At 47.0% G+C, this 12,562-nt stretch overlaps 1 protein-coding gene across 2 annotated transcripts in view; it reads right to left on the bottom strand.

Annotated features, from left to right (window-relative positions):
* RNF180 (ring finger protein 180) overlaps positions 1-12,075 on the bottom strand; it is a 238,318-nt gene extending 226,243 nt beyond the window's left edge. Inside the window, exon 1 of one of the 2 annotated variants that reach the window (XM_063963102.1) lies at positions 11,898-12,075. The gene's annotated coding sequence lies outside the window, so the exon portion shown is untranslated. The remainder of the gene's footprint in view (positions 1-11,897) is intronic. The other variant, XM_063963097.1, reaches the window with a different exon arrangement.
* Between the last annotated feature and the right edge of the window lie 487 nt (positions 12,076-12,562).

Genomic DNA, 12,562 nt, shown 5'->3' with positions numbered 1-12,562 from the left:
GTGCAATAATCACTTATGGGCACACACAGATGGCACTCACACCCAAGGGAGGGCAAACAATTGAATTCCGACAATGGCCCTCATTCTGAGTTGATCGCTAGCTGCCGTTGTTCGCTGCGTAGCAATCATTTTTAAAAATGGCAAATCTGCGCATGCGTATGCACCACAATGCGCATGCGCTGCGTACGGGTACAAAGAGCATCGTGCACAGGTTCTAGCGACGCTTTCAGTCGCACTGGCGGACGCAAGGAGATTGACTGGTAGTGGCAGTCTCTGGGTGGCAACTGACCGTTTTCTGGGAGTGTTTGGAAAAACGCAGGCGTGGCCGGGCATTTGCTGTCATTACCATGTCATTCGTCGCAGCAATCATCGCACAGAATAAGTAACTACAGGGCTGGTCTTCTGCACAAAATGTGTTTGCAGGCGCTCTGCTGCACAGGCGTTCGCACTCCTGCAAAGCGAACATACACTACCCCGTGGGCGGCGACTATACTTTTGCACGGCTGCTAAAAGTAGCTAGTGAGCGATCAACTCGGAATAAAGGCCAATGGGCGCCCACAAAACAACTGAATTCCCCCTAAGTTTGGAGTGGGGAGTTAATAACTTTGGTCAATTCTTGAATGGAGAGAAATTCAGCCTGGTGACTGACCACCAACTGCTAATCCCCATCTTCAACCCTAGACAGTGATGACTGCTTGTCTACAGTGATAGCCCTTGTTTCTGGGTGCTTGTCAGTACGACATCAAATTTAGGGTCCTCACACATGGCAAGGCTGATGAACTACCACAGTGTTCCTTGCCAATGTCTGAAAAAAAAGACAAGAAAACCCACAAGGAACTAGGGCGGTAATACCATGCAAACTCCGAACCAAATTCTTGCAGAAATAGCATGAAGGCCACTTGGGAACTGATAAACTTAAGATTTTGCCCAGAAACTACATGTGGTGGCCAGGAATTGATAGTGAAATGTATGACTGGGGTCTGGTATGATATACTGGCAGACGGGACGCCGGCTATCCGTATACCGACAGCGGCATCCCGTCTGCTGGAATACCATGAGCGAGGCAGTGAGTTCCCTTGCGGGCTTGCTGCATTCGCCATGTTGCAGGCCCGGTGGCTTCGCTCACCACAGGTTCTATTCCCACTCGGTTGGTGGAATTAGGGGTGGGTGTCAGTATGCCGAGCATCAGCAAAATGCCGGCTGGCAGGATTGTGGCGTTGGTCTCCTGAACGCCAGGATCCCGACTGCCGGCATTTTGACTGCATCCCTATAACCAATTTATTAGAGATAAGAGGTTCAGTTTTGTTAAACACACCCAAATTTTCAGGATCCAAGTAGAACAAAGTCCGGATTTGGATAATTTTTGGTTATAACTTTTGAGTGGAGTCCTGAGTCCTGAGTCAGGTCTTCGCTCGAGTTCGCAAATTGGGTTTAAAAACCGAATTTGGGCCCTCATTCAGAGTTGTTCGCTCGCTAGCTGCTTTTAGCAGCATTGCACACGCTAAGCCGCCGCCCTCTGGGAGTGTATCTTAGCATAGCAGAATTGCGAACGAAAGATTAGCAGAATTGCGAATAGAAAATTCTTAGCAGTTTCTGAGTAGCTCGAGACTTACTCCTACACTGCGATCAGTTCAGTCAGTGTCGTTCCTGGTTTGACGTCACAAACACACCCAGCGTTCACCCAGTCACTCCCCCGTTTCTCCAGACACTCCCGCGTTTTTCCCAGAAACGGCAGCGTTTTTCCGCACACTCAGAGAAAACGGCCAGTTTCCGCCCAGAAACACCCACTTCCTGTCAATCACACTCCGATCACCAGAACGATGAAAAATCCTCGTTAGGCCGTGAGTAAAATACCAAACTTTTGTGCTAATTTACTTGACGCAGGCGCACTGCGAACATTGCGCATGCGCAGTTTGCGACTAATCGCTCCGTAGCGGAAAAAAATAACGAGCGAACAACTCGGAATGACCCCCTTGGGGTATTGGATTGCATGAAAGTTTCTCCCTCTTGATTTCAGGTTCCATTTCACTCAGGAGAGTATATGGGGAGTTAGGCAAAATTTTATGGAAATTAATGTTATTGATGTTAATAATACTATAGGAAATAAAAACAGGTCCAAGTGGCATGATTTTAGATGGTTTTTTTTCGACTATTAACAATTTTTAAAAGAAACCCATATTTAAAACCCTACCCAAAACACTTGAGGGTGGTTTTTCAAAACCAAAACATGAGGGTCCGCACAAATCTCTAAAATGTATCGTTTGACAAAAGAGTGTCCTGGCTGCATGAAAATGCTAAATGTTCCTCCAGTGGCATCTTTATGCTCACCATGAGGGTCATTTAGCTCTCGTACGATCTGCTACTACATACACGTGCGCAAATTGGTCCTGCGATGTAGGACGTATCGCTGCCGTTTAGGGAGGAGGAAAGAGGTCAGGGATCTTCCTTGTTGGACGGAGATTTCATGGCCTCTGCGATGGGCGGCCTGCACTATCCCCTGATGGTGACAGTGTCCTAGGACGCAGGTTGGATCACTATTGCAGCAAGAAGTGTCTACTTGTAATAGAAGCCTCCTGCTGCATTACCATACAGAGCTATCACTAATTTCAAGGAAGGGATAGCAACTCCAACCATATCTGAATTAGCCCCCATATGGTCTGAGGCAAATAAATAGAAACCCACTGCATCAGAAGAAACGGTTTCTGTTCTTAGGACTATGGGCCTAATTCAGACCCAATCGCTGCTGTGTGTTTTTGCACAGCGAGCGATCCGGTCTGTACTGCGCATGCGTATGCACTGCAATGCGCCGGTGCGTCATAAAAAGTGATCGCACGGCCGATCGCAAGTTGACTGACAGGAAGAGGCTGTTTGTGGGTGGCAACTGACCGTTTTTAGGGAGTGTCCGCAGAAACGCAAGAGGGACCAGGCGTTTGAAGGGAGGGTTTCTGACGTCAGCTCCGGCCCCGATCATTGCACTGGTAGAGTAAGTCCTGGGCTGTGCAGAGACTGCACAAACTTTTGTTTGTGCAGCTCTCTGCACTTGCGATTGCACCCCTGCACAGCGAATCCCCCCTCCCCCTTTAGGCGGTGACTACCTGATCGCAGGGATGCAAAAAATGCACCCTAGCGATCAGGTCTGAATTAGGCCCTATGTTTGTACTCAAAAATGGCAAGTTGCTAAAATCATTTTATTAGTCCATTAGAGGTGTTTGAAAGGGAGGGCTAATCTAGACAAGAAATGACAACCCAGAATTCCCCCAGCACATTATAATGGACCAGTTAATACGATTTTTACCCTTTATGATAATAGAAATGTAAAGATCTCAGTTACATATATTTGCAAATATATGATTAAGCCACTAGCCAGTTCACCGTATCAGTAGCTGGAGGGCATGCTGGTCCTTGAAGTACCATTTGGAGGTGCCTCAAGATGTTGGGTCTGAATGTAAAAATATATAAATGTATGTACTACTATTATGTAGGAATACATAAATATATGACCCAAATTCGGTATTAGTATCATGTAGTTTTAGAACCACCATATCAGAGATGCTGTGAACTGGCTGGTGGCTTATCTTTGCAAAATTTTGAACTGAGAACTCTGCATTTCTACTATTATATACTGTAGGGTGTTAATCTCATTTACTGATCCAGTATTGTGTGCTGGGGGAACTGCTGCGATCAGTCACCACCTAGAGGGGGAGTGTATTTTAGCTGTGCAAGTGTGCGATCACATGTGTAGCAGAGCTGTATAAACAGATTTGTGCAGTCTCTTCGCAGCCCAGGACTTACTCAGCCGCTGCGATCAGCCTGTCGGGGATCGGACGTCAGGAACCCTCCCTGCAAACGCATGAACATGCCTGCGTTTTTTTTCCAGACACTCCCTGAAAACGGTCAGTTGACACCCACAAACGCCTTCTTCCTGTCAATCTTCTTGCGATCGCCCGTGCGAACGGATCCATCGCACAAACCCATCGCTGAGCAGCGATCCGCTTTGTACCCGTGTGACGCGCCTGTGCATTGCGGTGCAAATGCATGCGCAGTTTGGACCTGTGAAAACGCAGTGTGAAAACGCACAGCAGCGACCATGTCTGAATTACCCCCTATATTTGCTAGAATTGATTTGCATTGTTTATGGTCTACACTTCATGTCTGCTGAATTCCAGAGATTAATGAAAAGTAATTTTATTTCTGCTACTCACTATTCAGCCCCCAAGTGTCAGGGTCCGGGGTCTCACCTGTAGTGTGGGGTCCCGGCAGTTGCCAGTTCAGGTGCTAGTAACGCTGCAGCAGCGGGCGACCAGTCTGCGCTCTCAGCGGAGGGAGGCTGTGAGGGGCAATTGGTATGGTGGCTCTGGAGCTCTGGGATCGGGGACGTCGAGTGCAAATGGGCAGCCCTTTGTGTGTCTGCAGACAGGGCGCCACCATATTGGAGACCAAAAGCCTTGCACTTCTGGCCAGTGGCAGGTCAGCTTGAGTTCTCAGCTGATCCTTGCTGTCCATCCCCAATAAGAGGGTTTGGGCCAGGATAAACACTGCCAGTGCTTTAAGTTGCTATTACAAGCAAACGTCTTATCTCACCTGCTCCTGCAGGTGTTCCTATATTATCTCCCCTCCACTGTTTTTTGCTTGCTTTAACCTTTTGTGCCCTGCTGTGGTCCTTTCCATACTCCTACTTGGAGCCAGGGCTGCCACCAGAAATTGTGGGGCCCGGGACTGAAAAAATAGACAGCCCCCCCCCCCCCCCCGCACACACACGTTATACACTTTGCGCCAGGCAGAGCACGTTATACACTTTGCGCCAGGTAGAGCACTGAGACACACTGCACCAGGTATTGCATTGAGACACGGGAACACTACCTGATATGCCCCCCAGCCGTGCCAGCTACACATGATATGCCCCCCAGCAGTGCCAGATGTACATGACATGCCCCCCAGCAGTGCCAGATGCACATGACATGCCCCCCCCAGCAGTGCCAGATGCACATGACATGCCCTTCAGCAGTGCCAGATACATAAATGCCACCACAGTGCCAGATAGATAAATGCCCCCCACAGTGCCAGATATGCCCCCACAGTGCCAGATACATTAATGCCCCGCACAGTACCAGATACATTAATACCCCCACAGTGCCAGATAAATGCCCCCACAGTGCCAGATACATTAATGCCCCCACAGTGCCAGATAAATGCCACCCACAGTGCCAGATAGATAAATGCCCCCCACAGTGCCAGATACATTAATGCTCCCCACAGTGCCAGATATGGCCCCACAGTCCAAGATAAATGACCCCACAGTGCCAGATACATTAATGCCCCCACAGTGCCAGATATGCCCCCACAGTGCCAGATACATTAATGCCCCCACAGTGCCAGATATGCCCCACAGTGCCAGATACACAGATACATTAATGCCCCCACAGTGCCAGATATGCCCCCACAGTGCCAGATACATTAATGCCCCCCACAGTGCCACATATGCCCCCAGAGTACCTGCTGTGCCGCTATGAGGGAGGGGGAGTGCTGCTGTACATCTGTGCGAGCCAGTGCCTGAAATTGAAAGTGATCTGTGCGCGCTGTGCGGCGCCGGTGTATGACATCAGATGCCGGCGCCGCATAGCGCGCACAGATCACTTTACAGACGGCGCGGGACGAACAGCTGCTACAGGACAGGGCTGGCGGCAGGGGCAGCGGGTGGGCGGCGGAGTAGCAACGGGGTAGCAGCCGCGGTCAGTGTCACCGGCGGCAGTCGCCGCCGGGAATACCCACGGCTATCTGGTTGAGCAGCCCGGGCCCTCCACTCTGTCAGAGTGGACGGGCCCGGGACAACAGTACACAGGGCACCCCCATGATGGCGGCCCTGCCTGGAGCGTAGAGTTGGTGTCGCTCTCTGCAGCCGCCCATCCTTGGGCTGGCTCCCAGGTGACTCATATTGATGGTGCTGCCACCGGTTCCCAGGACAAGAGCTCAGGCACATCATTCCAGGATTTCCAGTCACACTTGTTCAAGCCGAAGCATTCCAGGATTTCTAATCTCACTTGCTCAAGCCACAGTATTCTAGGATTTCTAATCTCACTTGTTCAAGCAGCAGTATTCCAGGATTTCTAGTCTCACTTATTCAAGCTGCAACATTCCAGGATTTCAACAGTCCAGAATTACCAGCACCACTTATTCAGTCTTTTTGCAGTTCCAGTTTTCAAGACTCACTCATTTCATTATTCAGTCTATTGCAGTACCTGTTCATTCTTTTCAACATATTGTCTCCCACAGTCAAATAAATACAAAGGGCTAGATGTGTCATCTCTTGGAAAGTAATAAAACTGAGGAAGAAAATGCACCAGCCAATCAGCTGCTAACTGTCAATTTTATCAGCCCACAGTCTAGATTTGAACTCCCACATGCCTCTGAGTGTTCTGTAGATTCATGAGTAAGAATTACTGTACATTCGACTTCGCTTCTACCCTCCTGGGGTCACATCCTCTCCAGCTGTTATCTGCTCGTGGGAGCCTATTCCAAGCTTAACCTGACACCAAGGCCATGAGTAGGGCGGCCAATCCCGTGCCATTTTTTCAATCCCGGGTATCGGGATTGAAAAATTGTCAATACCGGGATTGGTCTGTTTCCTGTGTCACCCCCCCCCCCCCCCCCCATTTCCTGCCCTGCTCCACACACATAACTCACCATTATAGTACCTAGGAGGATGGGTAACTTCCTCCGGTTCGGTGAGGTCTGTGCAGCAGGTGGCAGTCGGCTGGCTGCGCAGCATGACCTTTGACTTCACGTCATGCTGCGCAGGGGGAGCCGTGAGGAGGGAGCCGGGCAGCATCTGAGCCTCCTGAGGATACTCAACGCTGCCTGGCATTAAAAAAACAAAGGACCGCCTGATCCTGAAATCCCTGGGATTGGAGCTTTCAATCCCGGGATTGAATACCGGACGATTTTTGGCCTAAATCTCCGTATCCCGCCAATCCCGGGATTGGCCAACCTAGCCATGAGTACAGAACTGGTGCAGCACTAGACTGATTACGTTTCAGTACCACCACATAGAACACTCCACTGTGTGAGGCTCTAAGTGGGCAATCTTTACGTTTTTTCTACAATGGAATTGACGTCTCAGTGATGAAAGAGGTACAGGGGAAACAGTTCTATCAGATCTATCAATGACGCATTTGAGATTTTGCAGTTGGATAAGACATGTTAGTTTGTAATGTCAAGAGTAAATAAATGGCATGCAGGCAGAGTAATCTCCAAAACTGTGCCACTGATGTGCAAAGTTCAAGTGCGAAGAGAACTGCAGCGATATCATATTGTCCAGTGGGTCAGTTGGATGTAACGTGACCTCCAACCTGCCTAGCATGAAGAGCATTACCTTATCAGTGCCATCCCTAACTAAACCTCCTGAGCCAAGTGACCCAGATTACGTGAATGAGGTTTTGCTCAAACCAGTTCTGGACCATGTGGATTCTCCTGCAAAAGCAGAAACATCAATGTCCTGAACCTTACATTGGAGACCTGGGAACTTCTCCTAGAATTGTAAGGGTTTCTTTAAAGATACTTAGAAATACAGTTAGCATTGATGTTTTAGGTATAAATGTGTTACTGTATGTTGAGCATTTACAGATGTGTCTTCTTGCAGCTTTGCCATGATGCATACACATTGCAGTATGTCTGTCTTGGCAGATGGTAGCTTGAGCTCACTGCCGCAATCCATACGCCAGTAGATGTGACTGTACACAGCCTGACGTATCATAGCATTGCCGCAATGCAAGTACCCATGCGTATGCATTGCAGCAAAAGGACACATCTGTATCCCTGAGGAATACAGTGTTCGTAGCCCTATTTGTATTAGACTGTCCAGTAGAACTAGATGCCAGAATATCTTACTTGTTACTTCTTGGTTCTTGTTATGTACAGTGGGGGTTATTCAGAGATGGACGCAGATCTCGACAATGCAGCCTGCCTCCATCTACTCACATGCTTGGGCCACTCAGCAGAGGGCAAGGCCGCCCAGTATGTGTGTGGTTCGCCCCGAGATGTATTTGCAATTTAATTGCAAACGCGTCGATTTGAGGTGGACCCTTATCTGCGAAGCTCAGCTGCGCTGGCAGGCGGTCCGGAGCCATTTTTTGGGAGCGGCTGCGTGTGACGTCATGTGCCGTCAGCACCATGTCAGCGCAGCATCATGCCAGCACCATGGCAATCTCTCTGTATTATCTGCTGTACGATGGCGCAATATATTGATACATAATTAAAAGAACTCTTCAGCAAGATCTGCCTCCATCAACTCACATACTGGGGCCGCTAAGCACATGGCAAGGCCACCCAGCATGTGTGTGGATCACCCTGAGATGCATTCGCAATTTAATTGCAAACGCATCGACTTGAGGTGGACCCCTATCTGCGCAGCCTGGCTGTGCTGGCAGGTGGTCCGGAGCCATTTTTTTAAACAGCTGCATGTGACGTCACGCAAGCGCCCGGAAAATGGTCTGGACACATCTGCATTGTCCGGCCCACGTCCACTAAATGCGCCCACTAAACTAGACAGCCGCGGCACCACCCTCTTGATGCCCTTGGCTGTCAATCACTATGAGATCGCAAGGTGACAGTCGCGCACTATTGCCAGAGCATGCGCGCAGACAGATGCGTTGTTTGGATCACGCCCACTAAATGCCGCGGCACCCCTTCCCGATGCCTGTGGCCGTCAATCATTATGCGATCACATCCTTCCGAGATGCGATCGCATGCTGACAGTCACATACACACTCTATTGCCGGTGCGCGTGAACAGACAGATGGACGCGGCCGCTGAATGCGAATGCAGCGGCTGTATTCATCTCTGAATAGATCCCTGTGTCTGTTCTGTTCATATTGTTACGTTGTTGTTATTTGCTGTTCTCCATTCTAAGTGTGGTGTCATACTGTATATAAAACATCCTCTCACGGATATAACAACTACATCCACCATAATGCATGCATTAAAGTATTACCTAAGCTGCACCCACTAAACTACAGTCGTCTCTTGATGTGTAAGTATGTCACAAGATATTAGCAGGTATTTTTCTATTTACAGGTAAGGTACTAATGCAATGATAGGTATGATCTAATTTGAGTTATTCAAACATCATTTACGGTTTCAATTATATTCCTGACACATTCATTGTCTAAATTATACGGGGAATACTTTAAAACAGTAAATACTTTGCCATGTTAACCTGAAGAAATTCAACATGCATTTGGGGTCTGATTCTGTATTGGGAGCAAAATTTCACCTGTACAGACCATGGCCCTCATTGATCGCTCGCTGACGTTTTTCGCAGCGCAGTGATCAGGTTACTACTGCGCATGCACCGCAATGCGCACGCATGTCGTACGGGTACAAACAGCATCGTTGCTGTGCAATGCTTCTAGCGACGAATCCATTCGCACAACCAATCGCAAGGAGATTGACAGGAAGAAGGCATTTATGGGTGTCGACTGACCGTTTTCTGGGAGGGGTAGGGAAAACGCAGGCGTGTCCAGGCGTTTGCAGGGCGGGTGTCTGACGTCAGTTCCAGGACCGGACAGGCTGAAGTGATCGCAAGGGCTGAGTACAGTAAGTTCAGACCTACTCAGAAACTGAAAAAAACATTTTCATCCTGCTCGGCTGCACATGCGATCGCACACTTGCAAAGCGAGAATGCACTCCCCCGTGGGTGGCGACTACCTGATCGCTGCTCTGCAAAAAATAGCTAGCGAGCGATCAACTCGGAATGAGGGCTTATGTTGTAATGCAAGGGGAGCTAATTCTGTACATAATTTATTTTGCATGCAGTGCATACTTGCCTAATTTTACATTGTCCTCTCCGGGGGAAGTCTGAAGAGGACAAGCAGGTGGGCTGTGATGGAGGCGGGACTCCAACACTTGCATCATTAGGCCCCGCCCACTCACTGCAAAGTGCCACAAACCGTACATATTTGACTAGAGGACGGGGCCTAAGTTATGTAATTAATATAGAATTATGTTACTAAGCCCCGCACCTGTACGGATCGTGGACTCCTGTTATTGTCCTCCCCATTCCGCCCACTTCACTAAGAAGCATGCAGGATACGGGAGGGGTGCCCACTCTTCCGGGGGTGTGGGGGACTACCTGAAATATCTGGAGTTCCCCGCAGGATCTGGGAGAGTAAGCAAGTATGATGCAGGGTAAATACTGGCTGCTTTTGCATGTATCCCACAAATGCTGGACAGCTTTATTTTTACACTGCAGTTTATATTTGAGTTTTGACAATCCCCTTTAAATGCACTTTTTAAGTCTGCCTCACCTGCAGTGAAGCATGGTTTTGCCAAAGTGCAAAGTTACTTGCTATATTGGTTTTGTTCCCAACTCCAAATCTGCTACTTGTAGTTTAAGGGGGCTATTTATGATCCGTCAAGGCCCATTCATTATGGAGCCCAATGGGGCTGCCTATACTTGAAGTTTTGGTAAGTTTGTCTTTAGGAAACAATGCCATCTTCAGATGCCCTGCCCTCCAGCTGCCCTTCTTTCTTATATGAAGGACCACTGGCTTTTGAAGAGGGATCTGATTTGGGGACAGGACAGGGACATGGCCTAAAAAGGGCTATGTCCACACCTCATAAAAATCAATAATAATAAAAAAAAAAATCCACAGGGGGCACTATTCTAATGCATGGGGGACTTGCATAGCAAGTAAGCAGCGGGAGAATAGATGTCATATACTGGTATGTTAGCTCCTAGTCATAGAATGATGTGTTTGGCTCCTAGTAAGGAGTGATGGAGTATTACTAGGAGGTTCCAGACATAAATTAAGAGGGAAACCCAGGAGCTGAGCATTCTGTCCCTCCTGGAGAGGGTCACTTTGGTATGGGACATACAAGAAGACATAACAGCTGCACCTATGGCAGTTACGCCCAGCCTTTTGTTTATTTTTAGGTATGAAATAAGCCTCTCTTTATTACCCACACATCAGTCTGTTTAGTTATTTAATATGCATATTACTCATGACCCCTACATTTTCCTCTCTAAAACCATTTAAATATTGTTTTGCTTCAACAAATAAAAGATAAAATAATAAAAAAGAAAAAAAATGTTCCACCTCTTCCTCACTGTCATGCTCTTCATCGTGTTACGTAGAGCATAACACTTTTTACACTGTATAAAAATGTTGCCTGCTGTTCATCTTTGTGATAGGCTGACACTAGACTGCAGCTTTTTGTATTAGATTATAATTATAAAATTATGTCAATGACTGTGTAATGTATATTAAAATGGAGAAATGAATAATATTAATTTTAAACTAATCACGTGTGACTGGTGTTATGGCTGTAGTACAAATGCAGTTGGCAGTTCCTTCCTTATTAGCAACAGGTGTAGTGACAAGCTATTATTACGTTTTTTATGGCAACTTGCAAAAGAAATTAAAGATTTATGGGTGGGATTTTTTCATCTCTCAATTTAAGATGGGTACAAACCTCAGCGATGTGTCGTCAGCACCATGGTGATCTCTCTGTACGATGGCGCAATATATTGTTACATAATTAATAGAATTAATAATAATGAATTGGGTGGATTTGGGGGTACACCGTTTAAATCCAACTCAGTGTACTATACTTCACATGTAATGCAAGGGACGTCGTTTCACATACAATTCATGCTTTACATTTAAATTCAAATGATCACAAAGTTTTTAGAACATTACTGCATGAGGCAACAAAAGTTTACTTTTAATTGAATTTCCTCCCATATGTCAAAGAGTTAGCAATTGCCCAAAACTCCCAAGTTAAAACGTGCATTAATGAACTCAAACTTTATATTGATTCTGTATAGTTGTCACCTGGTAAATCAGACAAACATTGGCAGCAATGTGAATTAGGAAATATATATAACAATGTAACTGTACCTTTTCATGGGCAGAGGCCTCCTCAATGAACTCAGAAGAAGTCTCCAGACATATGTGATGTTATCATATGACAGCTGTCACTGTGCACAGTAATAATAAGTCACGTCACAACAGAGTATACCCATTTACACGCTGCACTTAGTACTTCCTCACTGGAGAGACAGGCAGCTCTTGGAAAAGGGTCACATGGTGTGAGACCGTCCATTCACAGAGTGGTAAGCGCTGCTATGGTTTTACATGCTGTGTTATGTGTGTGTCATTATTGGATTTCAGCTTCCCTCCTACGAAACATTATATGACTCAGGCACATAATCTATACAGATGTATAGCAGCTAAGCTTACTTATAATAGACCAGCATTCCAAATAACCTCAGTAGCTGAATTTGCTGAAGCCCACACATTCCTGATGTAGTTGCCGAGTATTTAACCCTTTCACTGATGATTTTCTTCCACCCTTATGCTGAACCTTTATTGACACATTTTGAGCTGGTCAATGTTACTTCTGTACCGCACATACACAGAAAATTGACCATGCGGCCTATATAAGGCTTTTCAGCTCCTTTAATCATTCGTATAAAGTAGTTTCCGTCCAATTTATGTCACCTTGCATTGTGTTATATGTTTAGCACAGGACATACTGTAGACATCTCCTTTGTTCTTGTCAA

Source organism: Pseudophryne corroboree, chromosome 1 (assembly GCF_028390025.1).
Source record: "Pseudophryne corroboree isolate aPseCor3 chromosome 1, aPseCor3.hap2, whole genome shotgun sequence".
Lineage (NCBI taxonomy): Eukaryota > Metazoa > Chordata > Amphibia > Anura > Myobatrachidae > Pseudophryne > Pseudophryne corroboree.
This window is presented reverse-complemented; position numbering and strand designations above follow the sequence as displayed.